Source organism: Callospermophilus lateralis, unplaced genomic scaffold (assembly GCF_048772815.1).
Source record: "Callospermophilus lateralis isolate mCalLat2 unplaced genomic scaffold, mCalLat2.hap1 Scaffold_169, whole genome shotgun sequence".
Classification (NCBI taxonomy): Eukaryota; Metazoa; Chordata; class Mammalia; order Rodentia; family Sciuridae; genus Callospermophilus; species Callospermophilus lateralis.
This window is the reverse complement of record NW_027512767.1, coordinates 2,046,928-2,073,731: the sequence shown is the minus strand read 5'-3', so window position 1 is coordinate 2,073,731 and position 26,804 is coordinate 2,046,928. Positions and strand designations below refer to the sequence as shown.

General features: G+C 34.3%; 1 pseudogene; it reads left to right on the top strand.

Moving 5' to 3' along the window:
• Window positions 1-23,539: 23,539 nt before the first annotated feature.
• Window positions 23,540-24,725, top strand: LOC143640300 (protein salvador homolog 1 pseudogene; annotated as a pseudogene).
• Window positions 24,726-26,804: the final 2,079 nt, after the last annotated feature.

Genomic DNA, 26,804 nt, shown 5'->3' with positions numbered 1-26,804 from the left:
ACATTAAAAAGAGCATATATCATGATCAAGTTGGTTTCATTCCTAGGATGCAATGATGGCTCAATATATATGAATCAATAAATGTAATACAGCATACAGCACATAAATAGAATCAAGAATAAACATCACATGATCATCTCAATAGATGCAGAAAAAGTCCTTGGTAAAATTCAACAGTCCTTCATGATTAAGTACTGAATAATTAGATATAGAAAGAAGATACCTTATTATAATAAAAGCTATATATGATAAACCTATATCCATCATCATTCTGAATAAGGAAAAACTGAAAAGCATTTCCTCTAAAATCAGGAAATAGAGTATCTATTCTCAACCTTTTTCATTCAGTACATTGCTTGAAATTTTAGCCAGAGCAATTAGGTAAGAAAAATATATAAAGTGATATAAATATGAGAGGAGGTTGAATTATCCCTATTTGCAGATAATACAATTATATTCTGAGAAAATCCTAAAGATTCCACCAAAGGACTCAAAACTGATAAATAAATTCAGCAAAGTAGTAGGGATACAATATCAATATACAAAAACCACTAGCTTTTCTATATATCAGTAATGAATGGACTGAGAAAGAAATCAGTGTTTCTTGAACAAGGAGGCGAAAGATTGCTACAGTGAAAATTGGAAAGTAGAGAAGAAAGAGATTAGAGAGTAGAAGATGTAAAGATCTTCCATGTTCATGGATTGGAAGAATTAACATTGTTAAGACAGCCATAGTATTGAAAGTGATCTATGGATTCAATGCCATCACCATCAAAATACCAATGACATCTTTCACAGTTCTTTACAGAAATAGAAAAAAAATCCTAAAATTCATCTGGAATGAACAAAGACCACAAATAATCAAAATCATTCTGAGAAAAAGGACTAAGGATGTAGGCATTGTAATCCTTTGTTTTAAAATATACTATAGAGACCCTCATCAGTATACAAAATATGAAGATGTGAATTTGGTGTCAACATACCTTATATACAAAGATATGATAAATTGTGGTATAAAGGTGTATTAAGAATTGTAATGCAAAAAATAAATAAACAAATGACTAAACAAGCAAATAAATAAAGTATACTACAGAGCTATTTTAATTAAAAAAAACTGGTATAGACATAAAAACAGATATACATGGATACAACAAAAAAGAATATAAACGAGCTGGAGTTATGGCTTAGCAGCAGAGTACTTGCCTAGCACATGTGAGGCCCTGGGTTCGATCCTCACTACCACATTAAAATAAAGGTATTGTGTCCAACTACAACTAAAAAAATAAACATTAAAAAAAAATATATAAACATAAATAAGATATATCTCCCTATTTACAGATAATACAATTATCATTACAATTTCTCTCTCTCTCCATATATATATATATATATATATATATATATATATATATGAATTGAGGACCCAGAAATAAACCCATGTATCATCAGACAGCTGATCTCAATAAAGTGCCAAAAATCATATACTGGAGAAAAGCCTTTTCAACAAATGGTACTAAGACAACTGGATATCCACATGCAGATGACTGAAACTAGATTTCAATCACCCTGAAGAAAAATCAACTCAAAATGGATCAAAATCTTAATTTAACACATAAAACTTTGAAACTACTGGAAGAAAACATATAGGAAAACACTTCAAAATACTGGAACAGGCAATGATTTCCTGAATAGTACTCTGATATCTCAGGAAACAAAAGCAACAATTGACAAATAGGATTACAATAAATCAAAACTCTGCTGCACAGCAAAGGAAACCACCAAGAGAGTGAAGAGAAAATCTATAGAATGGGGGGAAATCTTTGCCAGCTATTCATCTGACAGAGAATTAATCTTCATAAAGAACACATCAGTAACTGGACCAATGATCTGAACAGACATTTCTCAAAAGAATACAAATACAAGACAACAAATATATGTAAAAATAATATCTTTAGCCTTAATAAATCACAAAAAACTACATGGAGATTCCTGTCACCCTATTCAGAATGGCTCTTGTCGTATAAATAAACAAACCAAAGCAAAAGCAAAAAATAAAATAACAAATGCCAGTTGAAATGTGGAAAAAATATGAATCTGTATAAACTGTTGATGAAAATGTAAATTAGTATAGCTGGTATGGAAAACCATTTACAGATTCTTCAAAAAACTAAAAATAGATTTACCATAAAATCCAACTAGAGCTGGGCATAGTGGTGCATACCTGTAATCCAAGCAGTTTGGGAGGCTGAAGTAGGAGCATCAAAAGTTCAAGGCCAGCCTCAGCAACTAAGCAAGGCCCTAGCAACTTAGTGAGACCCTGTCTCAAAGTATAAATAAATAGACAGGGGATGTCAATGGTTAATACCCCTGGTTCAATCCCTAGTTCCCCCCTCCACACCACCATCAAAAAAAAAAAAATCCAAATAGACAGTTCCTTAGTGTTTTTTCAAAGGGTAAAAAGTGGGAAGGAGATGAATTGAAGTAGAAAAGGAATTATTGGGAAGGGGGAAGGATACTGGGGGGTGGGCAAAGAGCAAGAGAAAGTAGAATGGAGGGTAGACATGACCAAAATATAATACATGTATATATGGAAATGTCAGAGTAAAACCCATTACTTTGTACAATATATATTGATAATAACAACAATAATAAATGCACAAGATGATCTTGAAACAATTAAGAAATCTGTGAAAATATATTGAAGTTCATGTTAGAGGGACTCAGGATGGTTTCTAATGCAAAAATCTGAACAAATTTGGTGTCATGATTCCATAATTGAAACAATCACATACATTTCATTCTGTGCTTCATCATGTTCATGCTAGAGAACAAGTCCATTATTTAAAAAAAAACATCGAGTAAAGAGAAAGAAATTATCCCATTTTCACATGACCTTTTCTGACTGAATTTGATCTAGGGAGTCAAATTGCTTATATGAGTAAGTTTGTTTTATAGAAATATCTCAACAAACAGTTAAAAGTAATGTTTACATAACATTCTTGTCATTTATCAATTACTGTTTAAGATGCAGACAATAATTGTTGATGGCTAACATTAGAAAAGATGATAACATGTTACTGTCAGTTAATGGTAACACAAAAATAATACCTATGAAGTGTTCTTTCTTTTTTCTCTATTTTTTGGAGGCAGAGTCTCCATATGTTGTACAGGCTGACTCCTGGGCTCAACCAATCCTCGTACCTCAGCCTCCGGCATAGCTGAAACTACAGGCGAGTGCCACCATGCCTGGCTACTATATTCTTGCCAGATATGTGTCATTAAAACCTGATTAAGGCTCTAGACTTAATAGTCAAATTTCAGGAAATAGAGGAAACAAAGAAACATGTGACAAGGATACATCACCAAAATTTTGAGTAAGACAAACTATAAAACAAATGACCTGGTTTTTGTCAACAAACCAATTGCAAATAAAAAAAATATTAGGACAGGAATAAATTTCAAAAGCATTCTTTTACAAAAAACAAGGGTTTTATAGCAAATCACAATGTAATTTCAATGACATTGAAAACAAAGCACTGTGTGTCAAAATTTGATATAGCTAAAGCAGAGCATAGTAAATACACATTCTTAAATGTTTATTTAAAATAAACGTTCGATAAATGAAATAAATGATGATAATGTAGGGACTTCTCTAGGAAGGCAAAGATAGTACCAATAAATATTAATGCAATATGTCTTGATAACATTAAAGAAAAACTATATTCCACAAATTAAGACTCATATCTGATAATCCAAATATTAATTAAGTAGCATGCATTCTGCATGAAAAGCCTAACAACAGTAACAATTAATAATGATGAACAGGTGGATAGGACTTTATGTTTAAAGAATTTTTCATAGGCCCATTTTACTTCTTAAAACATCTTTTCAAAGGAGTTATCATTAGTTATAATTCTAAGCCCTTCTTATTTGAGTAATGCCAGTATTTATCCTATAGATATAAAGAAATAAAAGCAATGTTATCACTCGAATTCACATCCAAGGAGCCAGGTGATCAGAGATTTGAATAACGTGCACAAAGATACACAGGTTATACATGCTAAAACTAAAACCAATATCTATTTAAAGACTTTCTGTAATACTTGTGGTTTTTCCTTTTTATGCCGCTATTTCATTTTAAGATAGAATCCCCTAATAAATAAATATATATATACACACACAATTAAGTTTAGTTAGAAGAACAGGTGGAAAATTCATATAGTGGCACAACAAATAATATAACCAGAGTGCCAAGCATGGTGGCACATGCCTGCAATCCTAGCTATGGAGGAGGCTGAGGCAGGAGGATCACAAGTTCAAGGCCAACTTGGGCAATGTAGGGAGACCATGCCTCAAAATAAAGCAATTCTTACAAGGGCTGGGGATGTAGCTCAGTGAAGAACACCCTTAAGTTCAATCTCTAATACTGGGAGAATATTTATTTATTTATCTGGAGAGTATTTCAAATAATGATTTTTCCAGACATCTTGTCATCCTCTGCACTAGTTAACCCATCATCCCTAAAGTTCTAAGTAGGGATCACTACAAGTCAAAGTGAAACACTAAAACAAGTGAAAATTTGAGCCTATTGTAAAAAACAACTTGATAGTTTCCAATGATACCAAACAACCTAAGAGCTGAGGACACTTAACAGCACTTTAGATTGACCTGTAGACACTGTTAAAAAAAAAAAAAAAAAAAAAAAAAAAACGTTTCTTAATCTTATTCAGAGGATTCAGTCATCTGTAAAATCACATACTTCCACTGCTGGAAGGGATAGTAGCAATCTATATATTCAACACCTTTAAAATGCGGTACAAAGGATTATGAAATTTGCTTAGAGTGGCAAAGTTAGGAGCAGAAGCCAAGTGCAAGTAACTGCTGTATCTGGAAGGAACACAGAAACCATTTTTTTCCAATTTTTGTGCATAAAGGCAGACGGGGGGGGGGGGGGGGGGGAGGAGGGGGCCCTTACCTCCAGCGCTTCAAAAGGGACAAAGCTGGTCCTGGAAAACCCATCGAGGATGTCCTCTTTGGCCAAGGTGGACTCGCTCCGCTTTCTCCGCGGGGGTCTGAGCAGGACCAGGCGGAGGACCCGGCTTCCCATTCTCTTCCTTGTTGGAGCCCGATGACCAAGCGAGCAAGGGCGCCTGAGTCTGGCCGGCCCGCCGCCGGGAGCCGGCCCCCCAGACCGACCTGGGAGCGCATCTCCCAGTCTCACTGGGACCGCCACCGCAGCTTTTTGCGGAGTCCAAGGCCCCGATCCGGTCCATCCATGGCTCTGCCACGCGGAGGTCCCGTGCTCGCCTTCCGCGCGCCACAGGCTCCACAGCAGATGGTCGCACAAAAAAAATTGACACGGAGGCCTCCCTCCCGCGGCACGGCGTCCCTCCACCCCGTGCAGACGCTCGCCGCCCTCACCCGCCGGCGAGCCCGCAAAGGTGGCAGCAAAGTGGGGGCGCAGAACTTCGCCCGCCCTGGCGCGGAGAACGCCCCCGCTGCTGCTCACGCAGGAAACTCACCTCCCGGGCTGCAAGAGGTTCAAGCTGCGCAGCCAGTGGCGGTTGAGATCAGACAGAGGCCAATAGGATCACGTGGGCGGCTGGGGGCCGGAAGCGCTCCCGAGCCCAGGGCATGCGCGCTGGGGCCGCGGCGTCTGCGCACTGGGGGTTGTGGGGCGCCGCGGGGGCGGGGGGGGCGCGGGGGGAGGGGCGGGGGGCGAGGGCGGCGCGGGGGGAGGGGCGGGGGGCGAGGGCGGCGCGGGGGGAGGGGCGGGGGGCGAGGGCGGCGCGGGGGGAGGGGCGGGGGGCGGGGGGCGAGGGCGGCGCGGGGGGAGGGGCGGGGGGCGAGGGCGGCGCGGGGGGAGGGGCGGGGGGCGAGGGCGGCGCGGGGGGAGGGGCGGGGGGCGAGGGCGGCGCGGGGGTTGCCCTCTGGAGGGCCCTGCCGGGCGCCCCCGACCCTCCTCGCGCACCGTGGGTCTTCCCGGGATACTTGCTCCTCCACCCGCCCGAGGAACCCCAAGGTGTTTCCCCCAGGCGACCCCTGGTGTCGGAGGAGGAGGCTCGGGGTGGGGACGCCGCGGGGCGCTCGGGCCTGGGCGTGACCTGGGCGTGACCTGGGCGTGACCAGGCGCGGCAAAGGGAGCGGGGGTCAGGTCGAGCGGGGTCCCTCAGCGCTCCTACAAACTTTTCCCCACGTGGCGCCACCACGGGAGGCCGAGCCTCCCCGCGCCAGCCGGCCTCCAGTGCGGCCAGGGGCGCAGACGGCCGCGAACTTGACCCATGGGAGTCTCCGCCGCTGTCCCGGGCTTTCACCGCGTCCCTGCACCGGAAAGCAGCTGGTGCTTGTGGAGAGTTGTCCTGAGGAGCCAAGGGATGCAGGGCCACTGTCCTCCAATGGGTTGGGATCCCGTGGGCCATCACCTCATTGTCCGTGAGAGCAGAACCCCACCGCCTGTCACCCTATCGCTCTGGACAGCCCACTCGGGGAGGAAGGGAAGGGAAGTGACCAGGTCTCAGGCTCTGTGTAGGACCCTTCTTAATTTAGAATTCCGGCTTATGTGTTCATTAGTTCTCTATGGGAAAGAGGTGGAAGGAAACAGTGGAGGACCGAGTTTTCTTGGATACACCCCCGACTGGCTGCTTTTCTTTTTCCTTTATCCCCCACGCTGCCCCTCCCTTTCCCATTTCAGTTTTACTTACCATAACACACTTTGATTTGTAAACATATCACATGCCTGAGAGACCTAATGCAAATAGCATGCTACATTTCTTCAGAGAATTTATTTAAAATAGCTTCATAGATAAAGAAATTTGGGAATGTAATGATCACAAAGGTAGCACTAATACTTACATTTAAATTAAGAGCTAAGAACGTTTGTGTTTACTATAAACTGAACATGTAATGGCACATAGAAAATGTAATATTCAATCACAACCTAAGTTGCCCTGGTTGGACATATTTATTTCGAAGTCCAACACTGAATGGCTGTTCACTTTTCTCTATTGCCAATTTGTCTGCTTCAGTAGGTTTTGGATCTGGAATTTCAAATCTAAGAAGAAAACCAAAAGGAAAGAAATTTGTTGATACATAAATTAAAAAAAAAAACATTTTAAATACAACAGAGAAAACTAATCAACTGAAGATTCCAGTTTCCTATCATTTTATAGAACATACAAATTCTATAAAACCTTTTCTACAGTACTGCATACATAGAACTACAAAAAAAATTGCCTTCAGCTATATGATCCTTAATTAAGAGAAGCAAGAGCTGCCATCCAATTATTTTTCTCTTCTTCAGACTTAGCAAATATGATACTGTTGTCATTTGGGGGTAATAGTGCAAAGGCATGTCTGCCCCACAAGTATCTTTCTTATCACAGATTTCTACTCTCCACATAAAAGAAAACTTTTCTTTTAATCTATAGTCTGCACTACAGTAACCTGGAAGCTGGTCTGACCGTGATTAAGTTTACTTCTGATCATTAAGCCATCAAAGAAAAAAATATGTCTTTCTTCTTAGCACCAATTCTTGTCATTTGTCCTTCCATTATGAATTCATTGCAGCACTGTGCAATATGTTTGCTTATCCATCCATCTATTTTTCCCAATTTCTGTCATTTTTCTGTTGGTCCAGTTCTTTCTAATTAATTGATGATTATAAAAAGGGCAAACTGGATCCCTAATTTTTTAAAAAAAGATAAGAATTTAAGTTTAATCAATAATTGCATAATCCCAATTCCTAATTGCCTCAAGGGCAAACTTTCAAATCAAGTTGCAAAAATATTTCATTGGGCTAATGGTGTTATTCAGTGGTACAGAACAAGTTATCAGTATAAATAAAACCATGGGTATAATCCACAGACTTTAAAAAAATAAATAAATAACAAAATTTATGTTCTTTTAACTTTGTCACTAATATATATATGCCCTGTTTCATTGCTTTGAAAAAGAACTACTACAGACTCTATATTTCAAATTTCCTATTACCCTAAGTAGTAAAATTACAAAGAAACTTAAACTCTTGTATTGATTATAAAAATAATTAAACACATTTTTGGTGTATTAACTGTGAAAGAGCTAATAAAAAGTAAAACAAACAGAAAATTGAAAGCAAAGCACAACTTTTAAAATTGCAACTTTCATTATAATTTATATTGTTTGAGAAAACCAAGCACCAAATACAATGAAGCATGAAGAAATATTCATTGTTTCATCAGTTTGGAATTAAGAAGATTGGTGTCTAGATGAATACAGTTTTTACATTATGTTCATTCTACATTGAAGATTCATGAGAGAAGTAACAGCTTGGTTCAAATCTTCTCTGTCTTCTGGCTCCTCACCACATGCTTCCAATTGCTAAGAATATCCAAAAAGAGAAATTAAAACTGCATTGTTTAATTCTTGCCTCAATTTTTTGTTACTAGAGAAAGCATCATCAAGCATTTAAATCTTTAAATACAGTTTAAATACATTTAATAAAACAGTTATTTTACACTACTCTGTTGACTTTATTATCCCTTAAACCAAGCCTCTTTCTACAAATACAATATTCATGTAAATTATTACTAGCAAAACAAACAGTAAAAAAACTGAATATCATCTAAACATCTTCTAGATTTACAAAAATAATTTAAAATATCTAAAACAAGAAAACTATGTTACTTTTATTTATTAGTAACTGTGACTGCATGAAACAGGATAAACTCCTACAAATGATTTCATATTCTTTTAAGGATAACATACTTGAGTTTCAGCAATTTCAAATAATTTACATATCTTTGTTTAACAACAAAATAAAGTAGAAAACCTTTACCACTTCAAATCCTCAGAAACTTTTCTGCATACAGAGTCCATAAAGGATTCTCCTAAAATTTTTAAAAGAAAAATAAAACCAGTATACTCAATATCAAGAAACCATGAAAAAAATATTCTATGTTATAATCCTGAGAAATAATAGTTAAAAATCAGTTTGTTAGTCTGCAAATCTCCGGTTTTATTTCATTTTCCAAAACTTCTCTTGTATCTCCCTCTCAAAAAGAAAGAAAGTTTATTTTTTCTAAATAAATTACATTGGACTATGCTTCTATATTTCAGCTCTTTTGACAGAAAAATTCAAAGTAGAATAATGCATAAATATCATATAAAATTATATAAAGGTATGTTTATGCAAGAACAAATGTAACAAATTATTATCACTTCTTTCAGAAAAAAAATGAAACAAATCTATTTAATGATTTTAAGTGTCTAGAAAATGTGTGCAAAGTTTATATTTTCCCCATATTTCAATCAATATCTCAAAAGCATCCAGGGATATTTTTTTCTCAGTAAGGAAATGGTGAAATATTATTTGAGAACTTGGTCCATTAACTTTAATTCATCTCCTAATAATTATTCTATGTATGAAACACAGAGGCACTTACCTGGAGAAGTTTTGCTATTAAGAGATTAGCAATAAAAATAATTTAAGTGACTATCATTTGAAGTAATATCTTAATCTCTAGACTAAGAAATAAAACATTAAAGTATTAGGAAAAATAGGTGAAATTACCATATAAAGTTTCCAAAAATATAACACTTGCTTATTCTGTACTTTTAAAGGTGAATTTTACTAGCATAATCACTTATTTTGCTGCTTTAAAATTTCTGATGTTTCTTCTCAACTCCACTTTAAAAGGTTCTTAATAAAGATGGATATTGATTTCAGAAATGGATAAAGCATTTTATTCAGTTTTTGTTGACAGCAATTTCTAAATTGCCACTAATGTTCAACATAACTCTTAGGTGTTAACTTATTTAATCTTTATTGGATTCTAGGGCTACAATGATACTAATTTTTTACTGTCTACTTAGCTTAAGCCCACCCAAACGGTTACATATGTCTTTTTTAGAGAGAGAGAGAGAGAGAGAGAGAGAGAGAACATTTTTAATATTTATTTTTTAGTATTTGTTTGTATGTGGTGCTGAGGATCGAACCCGGGCTGCACGCATGCCAGGTGAGCGCACTACTGCTTGAGCCACATCTCCAGTCCCAACATATGTCTTTTTAATAGAGTTCTGTAATAATTAAAGGTTGTCAAGCAGGAAGAAAATTCAGATATTTAGAATTTGAGATTTTCTATATTTATTGGTATATAAATCATGATTCTGGCATAAACTTCATCCCATAATTTGCAAAATATTTCTTAAATTTTCAGCTTAAGAATATCTAAGCTAGTTTCTGTACAGATATTTGAAAGCCTATATTCTAAATTTTCCACACAGACATGCAAATAATCATACTGAACTACTTACAAATTAATCATACTCTTTCATGGGCTCCAGATCCTTTCTACATGTTGGCTTTGCTAAATACCCAATGAACTTAGCCTTTAGGATATTTAGAAAGGCTCTTAATAAACTTGTCTTCCAAGTAAGCCTTTTCTCTCTTTATTTTTTTCTTTTGAAGCGACAGCACATTCACAGAAAAGTTGCATAAATAACACATAAACTCCTATATATTTTGGTCAGTAATTTGTTTTAACATTTTGCCACAAGCTTCCTCATTCTGTGTGCACCATTTTACTCCTCTTTAAGAGTAGTTTTTGATACTTTCCAGTTCCTTGGAGAAGAACAGGAAATATTTATGAATGCTTTTGAGATCATTTTTGGAATATATGAAAAAATCAAATGAATCACAAATTATCAAATATTATTCTTCCCATTGACTCCTTTAATATTTCAGTGGTACATTTTAGAATAAGTATTTTCTTTCTTTCTTTCTTCCTTCCTTCCTTCATTTCTTTTTTCTTTCTTTCTTATTTTTTTTTTTTACAGAAGCTCAGTACAGTGATACATTTTAGGAAATTAGATGTTAATAAAGATCTATTACCTAGTCTACATTTCATATTCCAGTTCTGTCAGTATTCCCAGTAACATTTTTAGGATATTTTTCCCCAGTATAAGATCAAGTCAGAATTTTACTACATTCTCCCATTTCTATTTATAATATAAATAGTTCTTCAGTATTTATATTTCATGACTTATTCAAATAACTAAGGTCAAACATACTTACTAGGTAAATCATTATTCACCCAACAAATTCACATGAATTTTTAATCTGATTGCTCTATGCAGATTTAGTGAGTTCTACCATGGTGGTCTCATAATATTACTTGTATTAACCACTTATATTATAATTCAGTGTTTTTCTTCATTAAAATGTAAACACCTAAAAATATAGTTTTTCTATTCATTTTTACTAGAGTTCCTACACATGGTAAGTACCCCCCAAAAAACTGGAAGAATTTACTAAAATAAATGACTTATTCTATAAACACTTAAAAATTAGATATTAAACCAAAGAAAGATGACTATTTTTGTATTTCTCTGTCCACATTCTCTTATGCATTAGCTTATTAATCTTTATTACATCCCTGTAAGATAAGCCTTTTTATCAAAAACATGGCACAAATAAAGGAAGTGAAGCACAGAGAAGTGAAGTCATGTGCCTAAAAGGTTTAGGAGGTGTAACAATACACCTTCCCCTGAAGCTTTAAACTAGAGACCTCCTAAAAAGGGAAACAATACTTATTCTAAATTTGCTGAAGTCAGAGAGTACATATGTCTTTAGCAATGAAGGACAGACTTGATATTTTCATGTGAATATAAAATTATATATTAAAGAATTTGTAAATTGGGAAATGAGATTATTTTCTTCTTCCTATTAAATAATGATTGAAGAATGTTTTAAAAACTAAAATTCATCTTTATAAAGAGGAGTTCATATGAATTAATATGAGGAAAAAAATGAAAAATAAGATTTATAATCAACCATGGGAGGGGACCAATTTGTAAAGAACAAAAAAGAAAAGTGTTTTCTACAAAAAGAACGTTAAAATATTGCTATCAGTAACAGCAATTCAGCAATGTATTTGAAAATAAATTTTAGGCAACTGTGTATGTATGATATCTAACAATTTCTCATTATATAAATGTTTTTCCATCTGACCATATAATGTATGTGCTTTGGGGAAATAAAATTCAAAAACTATTTAAATATTAAGTTCACAAATAGATTTTTCTTGTCACTGAAGTAGATAGCCACTTTAAATTAAAACAGTGGCTTAAATCTAGTCTGATATTGTGTTTTATATTCCTAAAGAAAGTGATAACCTTAAGTCACACTAGTCCAGCCTTATTTCTTATGATTCTCATTCCAAAGTAACAGGAAATTGAACTTATTTTGAATGAGTACTAATTAGTACTAAAATACTAAATAGTATCATGAAAATCATGTCTCCAATACATGTCCTGAATGTATAAAAAATTTCTATTTATAAATTATTTTAAAATTCTAGTTAGAGAATGGGCAAAGGACTTACATAGATATTTTTCCCAAAAAGGGCCAAAAAGGTACTCAACACCACTAATCCTTACGGAATGAGATGTGCATGGTAGCCAAAAGGTGGAAGGAATCCCAAGAATTCGTCAATAGATGAGCAGATAAACAAAATGTGGTACATATATACAAAAGAATATTGTCATCTCTCATATGTAAGCATCACTGATAATGGTGTTTGTTGTACTAAATTTTCTTCAATTTTCTGCATAAGATGTAATTTATTCTTTCATGGTTGATAATTTTTATGCTTTTATTATATTTTATTTTTATGTGGTGCTGAGGATCAAACCCAGTGCCTCACACTTGCTAGGTGAGAACTCTACAAGTGAGCCACAACCCCAGCCCAACAATGTTTTTCTATTACTGATAAAACTTGCTATTATGAACATTCTTTTCTGTAAATTATTTTAACAATATTTATTGAACACCTACTATGTGCCAGGTACTGTGATATTTTTGTCCTAACTGGTTTTACATGACAGTAAAGCAGAATTCATTTTGACACAATGTACACAAATGGAGCATAAATTCTCATTCCTCTCGGTGTACATGGTGCTGAGTCACACCAGTACTGTAAATATATATATATATATATATATATATATATATATATATATATATGCTAATAGTGTCTGTTTAATTGTAATGTCCTTCCCATTCCCAATGCCTCACCCCTCCCTTCACTCTCCTTTGCACTATCCAAAGGTCCTTCATTCTTCCCTACCCCAACTCCCACTGTGGATCAGCATCCATTTATCAGAGAATACATTCAGCCTTTGGTTTCTTGGAATTGGCTTATATCATTTAGCATGATGTTTTCTAGTTCCACCATTACACCTGCAAATGACATAATTTTATTCTTGTGCATGTCTCTTGGTACACTTATGCAGTTAATTACTCTGTAGTACATATTCAGGGATAGAAATGTTTTGTCATCAAGTATGTATATCTTCAAGTTTAAGAAATAATACAACCCAAAGCAGTTTTCCAAACTAGTACAGATTTCACTGCTATTAGAAAACATAAAAGATCATGTTGCTCTTTATACACATTTTCAATTATTAAGTTTTTTCATATGTGTGTATGTAATGGTATCTTGTGGTTTTAATTTCTATTTCCTTGAGTAGTAATAATGAGCTTGAATATATGTTCACTGGCCATTTTGATAATCTTTTGTGGAATTATTAAAATTTTTCCCCATTTTAAGTATCTTCTCTTGGCTTATTCTTCCATTTTACACTTCTACTTGTTTTTCAAATCTGCCATGCTTGAATTAAAACTAATGGTATTCCATATTTATGCCAAGGATTATAGTTTTGTTGATTACACATGGGTGGTTTCCTTGTAAAAATGATTTAAAACTTTAAAGTACCTAGTAAGAGAGAGTAACTGCTGTCCTTAAATAAGAATCAAAACTAATCAATGAGTTTCTTTTCTCACTTCAAGTGCCCACACACTTTCCTTTAATCTTAAAAGCAGGAGAGGGACTACCAAAGAGGCATGTTGGAGAAGGAGATTTTCTGGAACCATCAAATCTCATTCCCCTCCACAAGTGTTACTAATTTCCACTGGTTTCAGCTATCATCTGAGCACTTTCATCTACTTTCAGATTGCTTTTGATTTTTCAGGTGTGATTCCAACAAATATTGTTCACTGAAATTTTCTTCTCAAACATTTTTTAGAAGCAAATGAATTTTCTGCTTGACTATTTTGTACTTGCTTTCTTTTAGGGGAGTTCTGGGGATTAAACTCAGTGGCAATCAATTAATGAGCCACATCTCCAGCCCTATTTTGACTTTTACTTACAAAAAGAGTCTCACTAATTTGCTTGGTGCCTCAACATTGTGGAGGAGGCTGAGTTTGAACTTGTAATCATCCTGCCTCAGCCTTTTGAGCTGCTAGGATTACAGGCACACCTGGCCTAATTTACTTCTTTCGATTGTATTGCTTCAGACAGCCTGTTTACACTTTTTCCATCTAATTGTTTTAGTAAAAATATTAAATAAATGTCAGAATAATTATTGTACATACATTTTAGGCACATAGGCAAGAAATTTATTTGGTGATTTTTTCTTTTTTGTATAGTTTGATTTTGCTGTCAGCACTGAAAACTGAACTCAAGAGTGCTCTACCTCTGACCTACATCCCCAGTTTTTTGTTGTTGTTGTTGTTTAATATTGAGATAGTTGCCCATCCTGGCTTCCAACTTTCAATCCTTATGCCACAAGCCTCCTGTGTTTCTGGAATTAAAAGGATATATCACCCTGCATAGCTCATTAGGGGATGTCTACTGAATACTTACCTATCCCAAGAATTCTCTACTTGGTAGAGAATTACCTTTAGTAATACCAGCTACTTGGGAGGATGGAAGATCACAACTTTGAGGCCAGCTTCAACAAATAAAAACAAAAAATAAAAATAAAAATAAAAAGGTCTGGGGATATGGCTTCAATCCTCACTACTTCCAAACGAAAAGAAAAAAAAATCGTTGAGAAATATTACACATATTGAGGAAATAATACTTATATAATTTGATTGCACATATCTTCAGAAAACCTAATCACTTCATAAAGAATACATAAATATAGTGCAGTCTTAATATGAATAATACATACATTACCCCAGATATCTACTTAGTTTCTTAAAACATGTGTAGATTATGTACAGTTCTTCTTAGAAGTCCTATCATTGGACTTATACTTGTCTTCTATATTTATCAACATTGCAATAATCCTTATTTTACTATATAGTACAAATATTTTCCCTATGTGGATAATTACACTGTTGTTCATATAGCCACTTAAGTGTACATATAAGATTAAGATATTTGAGTATGGTGGCTTGACTCAGCCTAAAGCCACAGCTACTTTTGTCACCAATCCCTCACTAGATCTCTTGACACTTGGCAAATGTGATTAAGACTAATATGTATATTCTAAATACATATAAAGTCTTAGCCCTAATTGTGAAAGAAATAATACTATACTGCACAGTAAAAAAAAACACTCAACTTAAAAGTTACTTTCTTTTAAAGATATTTTTTAGTTCTTGATTGAAATTTATTTTATTCATTTAAATGTGGTGCTGAGAATCAAAGCCAGTGCCTCATACAAGCAGGGTAATTGCACTTACTTGCCCACGACAATTATTTTCTTAAGAAGTTAAAATAACATGAAACTTTAGAGCAATATCATGCATAAAATTATTACATAAATAAATCAACAATTAAAAGACTAATATTGTGTGTCTCTAAAAGTTCATTTCAAAAAGTAAGCTCTTCTATCACATTGGTAACTCAAGATTTCACTGTGAAATAACAGATAAATTTTCCTGTCTATCTATTCAATGGAAATTACCTGAACATAAGAAAGATATTTTGCCAAATTTTCTGGAAAGTTGATTACACACACACACACACACACACACACACACACACACATACACACACACACATTTAGCCATAAGATATTTTATTTTTGTGAATAAAATGTAAATAAAATACTATGACCAGTTCAAAAACTAGATTTCAGACTTCATAAATTTATTTCCTGTAAGGCTCAGGAAGTTTTTGCCTTACCTTTAATAATTCAAAATAATGAGAACTGTCACCAGCATAAGATGAGGAAGGACATAATGAACTGCTTCCTTAAACTCATCAGCAATGGACTGCAAAGCAAAAAAAAAAATGTAATAATGTTCCTCTGACATCAAAGATACATAATCACCATTCCTAACAAATAGTTTTTAAACTATATAATACAAGATTGTCAAAACTATAATGAAAAAAAATAAGCTACACTGAAACTCAAGTACCATAAATTAAGTTTTGCCTCTCCTTTTCCCACTTTATTAGAGATAACATCTTTTCCTACTTTATTTTATATATATATACATTTTATCCTCTTGGGTAGGGCTAATAACTCTCACAAAAGACTTCTGAAGGTTTTCTTTAAACATTTGAGCTTCCATATACCCTAAAGGAATTCTAAAATGCTGCATACTCTCTTGCACATTTTCATGTTGTAATTAGAAATGTTTGAAGTTTAAATACCAATAAAGGGTGTATGTGAAGAGATGATGTTTAATATAAATGTGACTTAAGTATATTTTACCAATGACTGAATAAATTTCAGACTAAAGCCATTTAACTTATGAAATATTTGTTATATAATTTAATTGACAAAGCCAATCTTTAATTGATATAACAAGTAGACAGGTCATATATTTGTCAGAAAGCCTGAGTTGATTAGATTTAAAAAAAAAACATGTTAATACCCTGGTCTCAAGAAGTAAAAGCACAAGGAAGGATCTAAAATTGTTTCTAACAGAGTACATCCAGGTATGAGGATTGTACATGCTTGCCCTTTTAAATATAGTCAATAAATAATGAAGCACTCTTTTTAAAAAGCTAATTATCATCTTTGAAATCAAATCTTTTTCTTTATTTTTTAGTTATACATGGATGCAGTATCTTTATTTTGTATATTTACTTTTATGTGGTGTGGAGGATAAAATCCAGTGCCTCACATGTGGGAGGAAAGTGGTCTACCACTGAGTCACACCCCAGCCAACCATATATTGCTTCTTAATTCATAGGTAGTCAGATAAATGTGACAAGGCAGAGGCACATATGGCATTTAAATACCAAGATCTTTTACCATTATCACCCCAAGTCTTTCTTTTGGATATTCTTAGTTTGTACTCAATGAATTATTACTAGAAATCCTTTTTGTTTCATTTTCATTGCAGCCCTGGGGATTTTTACATGTTGGATCAGTGTCTAAAAGGAAATTCGATATGGCAAGGTATAATGCATAAGAGAAGTTGGAAAGAACAATGTAAAATATACAGGCAAGATCTCAGACAAACTAGGAACTGATTCCCTTAAAGATCTTATTATCTTTAAAGATTTTATTATCTTTCGAAGAACTTTCAGGTATACATAGGGATAGGCATACGCAGGCGTTAAACACTGCTACTCTGTAGAATACATGATTTTCTAAATGTTGTAAGGAATATAATATTAATTTATGTTGATTTTTTTAAAAGTTGACTTACTGATGTTTCTCCCCACAAGACAAATAATGACAAAAACAATATTTAGTGTGAGAAAGAGTAGGATATAATTCTATTAAAATTTTTCCTTAATTTCACTTCTGAAATTAATATTTATACTATAGACAACAGTATGAAATGAAAACATCCACTGTATTTGGCAAATTAAGTTAATTTTTACAGGTAGATTTTCATATTATATCCTGATTACAACAGAGATGATAGTGTTTTGAGGGGAAGGGTAAAAAATAATACAAAGATTACTGACTGTAGAGGGAAAAAATGGAAGGATGGAGTAACTAGAGTAAAGAAAGGTTGGATGGTTTGCTTCTTTGAAGACAATACAGAGTTGATCATCATATTTTGAGAAGAAAGAGCTAGTCTAGATGGAGAATTTGCTATAGCTAATAAGTTGTCAAGTATCACTTATGTCAATAAAACATCCAGGGGTTAACAGAATAAAAATTTTCCCTCTCTTCACCTATTTCCATTTTATCTAAATGCTTTATTAAACCAAGAAATCTGTGTCTTCCAACTAACTTCAGTATTTATCTCCTTTAAATTGTAGACCTGATAGGGAAACTGATGTGAGAATGCAAGAGGCTATTCTCATTTCTTTATGATTTCTCCAAGTCATCCTACTGGGAATATAATACTGAAATAGCTCGCAGATCCATCTCTATACTCTCATCCAGAATATATTAGATTCTTCTGGGTATTCCCACAATCGTATGAAAACTAAATATTTTTTTCTTGCACCTGTTGTCACCTCTGACTCTTTACTGCATGCTGAATATTTTTCCAGGTATACTATGTTGATTTAGGTAGAGTCACAATTTTACAATTGAATTTTTGTTCACATATTCTAATTAAACTATTTTTTTTTACATTTGCCAGGTCCTTGCATGTTTTATAATATAAAGAGAAAAATATATTTGTAGAGCTGTCTACATTATGCAAGTACAGAAATATTTTGAAAATACAAATAAGTTTCTAAATATTTGTGGTATTTACTCAAAATTATTTAATTCATTATCTGATTAAATAATGTATTGATATGTTAAAACTATCAATTTTGAATGATCAGAAATAAACAACTAAATAATATACTTGCTTTTTTTGGAGATTAAGTTTGGTATAGTCACCTCAAATGTTCAATTTATGAACATGGAACTACTGTTCTTGTGGGAAATAAAAGGTTGATTTTCTGAGGACTGATGTCACCATTTTCATTACCATATAAAAACATAACCTTGTTTTATGAGTGTTTTTATTCTAGAATTTACCTCAGGTAATAGGAACAATTTTGGCAGACAAGTTAGCTTTTCCAGATGTATATAACTGCAAGCCAATGATTAACTGAAACTGGGCATACATGATCACCCCAATTCTTCATGACAATGTGAAATTGTGTCAAGCCACTCATGCTCCAGAGACTACACCTTTCTCAGTTTTCTTTTTCCCTATTCTATTTCACTGTCTTCTTTAAATGTTAGTACTTAATTTTACTTGCAGAACATTTTCTCAAAATTTATTAATGCACAAAACAACAACAATAACAAAAGAAAACTGCATCTAGGTACCCAACCTAAGATAGCCATCAACACTTCATTGAATCACAGTGCATTGTTTCCTTCTTCATGTGAATTTTCACCTTGGCTAAAGACCACTGAATTAGGTGGGTTTTTTTTTTGTTGTTGTTGTTGTACATGCTCTAAATTCCTCACTCTCTGTGGCATCATGATGCTCTTTTTAAATTAATTTTGATTGCTGCCTTTTTTCAGGGGAGGGAGATGCTCTTGGAAAATATGCTTTTTCATTACTTGTAATTTTCCTTTATGAAACAGGTTACATAAAAACATCTTGTAGTCCTTGATTCTTGCCAGTTTATCTACAAAATTTAGAAGATGTAATGTCACACAATAAGTGTTCAATAAAAGTTTTGAACAGGTGACTCTAAACGGAAACAAAAGTGTGTCCATAGATTCCATGGAAAGGGTTTTTTACTCTAATATTTTTTTTTTTTTTGCAAAACCTGTCCCTAATGGTTCTAGAAAAATCACATACTCATAATTTCCTCCTAACGTCTTAGATGCTGTTTTCAGTCTAATTTATGTAGGCAAATAAATCTGGAACCATGGTGAAGAATCTGTATACTGATTTTACAAACAGCTCTTACTGTTGTTTCCTTTACATAGTACTTCCCTACCTTCTCATTGTATTTCAGTTTAAAAAGGTTTTAGGGGAAGTGTGATATGGGCCATGAAGAATTCACATGATGATTGAAGTCTGCATATTCCTTTCTTCATTTGGAAATTTTTAGAAGACTTAAAACTTCTTCAAAATCTCATTCTGGTTGAATAAATTATATGGTAAATTTACTGGTATCTGATTTCCATAGTGAGATAGTCAGGATTATTTACAGAAATAGAAAAAAAAAAAACATTGTATCCACACACCACACATTCATTCTTGTACAGACATAAATATGACTTATGTTAAGAAATTGGCTTATGCAATTATAAAGGCTGAGGAGTTGTAGGATCTGCAGTAGGCAATCTGGGGATATAGAAGAGGAAGAGGGAAGATAAGTTCCAGTCTAAGCATCAGACAATTGAAGATCAAAGAATAACTGATGTTTCAGTTTTTGTCCAACGGCAGAAACAAAGCAGAAAAAGATGTTTCTGTTCAGGTAATCAGGTGTGAGCTCCTTATTACTTACTCAGTTAATCATAATATTTTGTTCTATTCAAACATTCAAATTGGGTAAGAGCTACCACAGTAAAAATGGTAATCTGCTTTCACACTCTACTGATTCAAATCAATCTCATTAAAAATCAGCTTCATGTGCATCATCTGAATAATATTTGACCAAATATCTGGGGACAAGTGGCCCAGAGAAATCCATGCATAAACTTAATCACTAGAAATGCACGTGCATGCTTATTCACAAATAAATTTTATTATATTTTCATTTCCTGAATGCCACTGATTGAAAGAAAAGTGAGATCATTTTAAAATTATGTTAGCCACTGATTTAAAGACAAATGAGATCATTTTACAATTATGTTAGCCATAATATACTTAGATATTTTTTATTTATATATACACACAAGTCTCACTCTGATTATTGTATCTTCATCTCTTAGATATAGCAAAAAAATACCAAATTTCAAGCCTTTGAACATAAAACTGTGTAACCAAAATCTGGTATTTTCTCTACAAGTAAGAAATTTAGATATTTTAATGATCAAATCTCATCATTCTGTGTACAGCTTATATTAATTTCTTCATTATTGTCTTTATTGTATGTTTTTTATCATTTGATTTTGAGTCATAAGTATTTTTCATCCTGTTTAATTAGAAAATGATAGACTAAAATCTTATTAGAAATTAGACAATTTAGTAACATGTTGTGTTAATTTTTTTTAATGTTTATTTTTTAGTTCTCGGCAGACACAACATCTTTGTTGGTATGTGGTGCTGAGGATCGAACCCAGGCCGCACGCATGCCAGGTGAGCGCGCTACCACTTGAGCCACATCCCCAGCCCCTGTTGTGTTAATTTTAAGACAAAATGAATCTTTTAATTTGCCTTAGGATCCATGTTTCTTATTTAGAGATATGAAGCATAATATTTTATGGGATATTATACATTATATTATGAATTGTGTACATTGTTGTATCTTTTTATTGCACTCTTTTATATAAAAAGACATTCACACTACAGTTTATTTCCTAATATAAGAAAGATATTTTGATTTCACTGTGAAGCTATGCATTTCATCATTGCACCCTCTGTATACAATCTTGTTTACATTCTATATAAAAACACAATTTTATATACAAAAGTCACAGTGCAATTAGGCTCCCATGTGGAAACAACCAGAGTCACCAAACCAGTGAGCTATATTCCCATTTCTTTTAATTTTATTTTTTTAAATTTTTAGACAAGTTCTAAGTTGCTGAGACTGTCCTTGAACTTGTAATCCTCCTGCCTCAGCCTTCTGAGTTGTTGGGATTGCAGGCATACATCACTATGCCTAGCTGAATTTACATTTTACAAATAAATTGGCATGAATATTTACATGTACCTATATTTTTGTATTGAAGGATTTTGGTAAAATTACTGAATGATAGAAGATGTGCATTTAAAATATTACGTGTTTCACAGTTGTTAGCAGGTATTTGCATTGTGTTTCTGATTTCAAAGAAATTCTTCTGAAGATTGAACATTATGAACAATCTCACTTTAGATTAATTTGTTTTTTAAACAAAGGTACAAATATTTTATATCTGAGGAAAATTTTCCAACTTTTTGTTAGTAATATTTTTAGACATGAGTAGGTTTTGAACTACATCACAATTTTGTATAAAATTGTTTTTTACATAATTCTGACAGACCTTATTTAATGTTCTTCCAAAACTTTCCTGATTCTAATAAATAAAATTTGGAGCAAGTACAGATATAAGATGTCCAAATTTTGTGTAAAATCAAGATTTTTGTCAGAAAAAAAGAAAGAATATAGTCACTAGGAGTAATGAGCAGAAGATGCCAAATTGAGCAGAACTTTTATTCAAAATGTGATGAAATAAATACAGACATGTAATGAGTCCTCCGAAGGTTATATAAGCAACTTGTAACAGAAAATTGATAAAAGTGACAGCTTTGGCAAGGGATCAATAGAAGACGTTATTCTCTTGAGGCTGATTCTAAAATGATCAAAAAGTTGCAATACCAGATTTGGAAATAAAGATGTGGTTAATAATAGAAGCCAAAAACAGCAGACCCAGAAAAAAAATTTGCAGAATTTCTCAGTGAAGATGGAAGTGGGGAGCAAGATGATGGATATGGAACCTTTAAAATTATGTTCTATTTAATTTCTAATAAAGTTATCGATGTAACAACAATAACAACAAAACAGCACAGGTTTTCCAAATAACTCTCATTGGATTAGAACTGAATTTATTAATTTAAGGTAATTAACATGTTAAACATTAATTGACAGATAAAATGTCAAATTTAGTATGTTGTTCTTATAGCCAGCTACTTTTCAAGTTGTCTTAATAATTATAAAAGTTTTTTTTTTTTTCTGTAGATTTTTTGGATTCACATGAAGACAATAAACGTCCACTTCCTCAAAGGTGTATTGAGTTTTACCTTTTTACTCAAATTCTTCTAAATTTTCTTATTTTAGGTATATTTTTGCCTTGTCTCACCTTCTAGCAGATATTTATGTATGGGTTCTTATACAAGCACACCAAATCAAGATGATGTTTTGCTTCAGATTTGTTTTCCTTTTGAAAACTGGAAACTAATTTTAATAGGTTAAGTAAATTGATTTCTACTTCTGATTTTTTAAAATAATTTCCTAGTCACGAATAGACATTGAATATTATTAAATATGTTTCATCTGCCTATTAATACTCATCAGATTCTGTTCATTATGTGACAAATTACATTGGTAGATACAACAAATTCTGGCCATCATTGAATAAGTCCTTGTCTGTGAAATATATATAAATATTGTTATTATATAACTGAATATATTATGCTTCATAGTTCATAGGGTGCTATAACTATTGATCCCTGCAATGTTTTTGTGTTAATAAATTCATCTTTATTTATGTTTGCTGGTATATAATTTTCTTTCCACATGACACCTAAGATCAAGGTGATAATAATTTCATAAAATTGGGTTCCTTTGCTTCTGTTAAGCTGTGTATATAAGGAATAGAAAGTTTACGGGACGCAGGCGGCGGCGACGGCCGCGGCAGCAGCAGTAGTAGCGGTTACTAGGCTGCCCGCGGCGGACCATGGCCCTGGCCCAGCGTCCTTGGCCTCTCCTCACGGCGTCCCCGGGCAGCGTCGCAGCCAGGAGAGACTTCCGGGAAGAAACTGACATGCGACTGAGAGGCGGTCGGCGCGCTTAGCGCCGCGAACATGCGGCAGTCCCTGTGGGCGACCCCGGGCTGCGGAGAGGCGGTGGCGGCGGCTCGGGAGGGAAGGAGGCGCCGGCGGAGATGGCCGCGGAGACGGCCGGCGCCTGGCGTGGAGCCCTAAGGAGGATGCTTGGCGCGGCCTCGGGCCTCCTCAAAAAGGATGCTGTCCCGAAAGAAAACCAAAAACGAAGTGTCCAAGCCGGCGAGGTGCAGGGGAAGTACGTGAAGAAGGAGACGTGGCCTCTGCTGCGCAATCTCATGCCTTCATTCATCCGGCATGGTCCAACAATTCCAAGACGAACTGATATCTGTCTTCCAGATTCAAGCTCTAATGCTTTTTCAGCTTCTGGAGATGGAGTAGTTTCAAGAAACCAGAGTTTTCTTAGAACTCCAATTCAAGAACATCTCATGAAATAATGAGAAGAGAAAGCAACAGATTATCTGCACTTTCTTATCTTGCCAGGAGTTTAGCGGATGTACCTAGGGAGTATGGCTCATCTCAGTCATTTTTGACAGAAGTTAATTTTACTGTTGAAAATGGAGACTCTGGTTCCCGATATTATTACTCCGATAATTTTTTTGATGGTCAGAGAAGGCGTCCACTTGGAGATCGTGCACATGAAGACTACAGATATTATGAGTACAATCATGATCTCTTCCAAAGAATGCCACAGAATCAGGGGAGGCATGCTTCAGGTATTGGGAGAGTTGCTGCTACATCTTTAGGAAATTTAACTAACCATGGGTCTGAAGATTTACCCCTTCCTCCTGGCTGGTCTGTGGACTGGACAATGAGAGGGAGAAAATATTATATCGATCATAATACAAACACAACTCATTGGAGCCATCCTCTTGAACGAGAAGGACTTCCTCCTGGATGGGAACGAGTTGAGTCATCAGAATTTGGAACTTATTATGTAGATCACACAAATAAAAAGGCTCAGTACAGACATCCTTGTGCTCCTAGTGTACCTCGGTATGATCAACCCCCTCCTGTCACTTACCAGCCACAGCAAACTGAAAGAAATCATTCTCTTCTGGTACCTGCAAATCCTTATCATACTGCAGAAATTCCTGACTGTCTTCAGGTTTATGCACAAGCCCCTGTGAAATATGACCACATTCTGAAATGGGAACTCTTCCAGCTGGCTGACCTGGATACATACCAGGGAATGCTAAAGTTGCTCTTCATGAAAGAACTGGAACAGATTGTTAAAATGTATGAAGCTTATAGACAGGCTCTTCTCACTGAGCTTGAAAACCGCAAGCAGAGACAGCAGTGGTATGCCCAGCAACATGGCAAGAATTTTTAAGTTAACCTTTTAAGAATAAAATTTAATTTTTATAAGGGCTTTAAAATTTTCACAGTTGAAAAAACTGCAAACAAGTACTTTGGTTAATAAAGGCAGCTTACTTTTGGGAAGTTCTAATTTTACATATGTTTTGTTATTAGAAATTTTCTTTTATTGAACAAAAGAAATGAATTTATTATTTTAAGAGTCAACATGATATGCTTTCAAATATTGCATATTAGGAAATTGCTTTGAATAATCTTGATGGAGAAATATGCAGGAAAAAAATGTCGTTACCATCAGATATTTAAAAGGAAATGATCACTTGGTAACTCCTTATAGCAGCAGTATCTTTCTTTAAGAAAGAGAAACTATGCAGTATTTTAAAAAGATGTTTATTGCTTTAGTGTGGAATGTTGTCCGAGTTGGATGATTTAAATTTTACCATGGTATAGTTCAAAATATAAAATACGATTTGGAATCTTTATTGTGATAAATTCTGTATATGCCCCCCCCCACACACACACACAGCTAAATGTAAGGAACCCTTTTGAAGCATGTTGAGAAAAATCTTTTCAGGAATAAATTTAAGCAAGAAGCCTTAGCCTATGTGGGGAAGGTATGTGCATCCCTCAAAAGTTGCTACTTGGTTTCAGCCAGAGCTCTTAATTGGATTTAGCATGGTTCTGATGAGACAATACAGGGTTCCAGACGGCATAGTGCACTGCCTTCTGACAGACTGGGTTAAGCTGCCAAAAATGACAATCAGGGATTCAATAAGAAATCTTAGTCATTAAACCAATTTTATATTACCTTTTTTATCTTCTAAGTGTTTGTTACAAAACTTTACATACTTCCCTCCCATTTTCCTCCCGGTTTAATAGTTAAGACATTGTTCATAATTAGCACAGTAATTTGATTATAGGCAAATTCATGATACTTCTAGCCTGTAAATCTCTAGAATTCTGTGAATTTCATAGCTCTTTAGATACCTGTATTGTAAATATGTAAATATATTTTTAGTTTAGATAGTCTTCCAAAATACAAGCACTCCTAGTTAGATATCAGTTTGAGTTATTGATAAAATGTTAAGTGTTTGATTTTATATAACAAGCTTATTAAATATATTTTTGTGGAAAAAAAAGATAAGGAAAATTTATTCCATTAAATTATAAAGAAATCCCTGCAAAATATATAGAAGTTGGTAACTGTTTTTATACTTTGGTTAGTTTTGTTAGTTTATATATTTCTATGTGTTTACATAATTATATGGAAATATTCATTTATATTTTAAAATCATAAATTAAAAAATAGTTGTACTTATATTTTTTATATTATGTGCAGTTGTATGAGAAGCTCCTTACTACTTACTCATGGGAGAGTTTGCTATTTTGTTCTATTCAAGCATTCAATTTAGGTAAGAGCTACCACATTAAAGATGTTGATCTTATACCCAGCTACTTTACAGTTGCCATTTTTTTTCTATTTATTTCTTTTTTATTATTTTAATTGACAGATAAAATTGTATTTATTTATTTATTTATTATGTACAACAAGTTTTGAAGTATATATGCATTATGAAATAACAAAATATTATTAATTAACATATTTATTACCTCTTATATTTATCATTTTGTTGTGAAAACACATACTATCCACTGTCCCAGAATTTTTCAAGTTAAGCTATATGGTTATTGACTATAGCTAACATGAAGTACAACAGAACTTTTAAAATTGTTACTCTTAACTGAGATTTTTTCTCCTTTGACCAAAATCTCTCCATCAACCCTCCCACAACCACCTCAGATCCAGGTAAGCACCATTCTGCAGTTCAATGGGAAATAACTTTAGATCGTACTTACAAGTAAAATCATGGTGTTTGTCTTTCTGTGCATGGTTTTAATTTAATAACATCATGCCTTCCATGTTTATGTATCTTCTCACAAAGACCAGGATTCTCTTTAGTTTAATGATTGAATATTATTCTATTGTGTGTATGTACCATTTCTTTATCCATTCATCTATTAATGGGTCCTAAGGTTGATTCTTTACCTTGGCTATTTTAAATAGTGCTGCAATGAAAATTAGAGTACAGATGTCTCTTAGACACACTTATTTCATTCCTTTGGGATA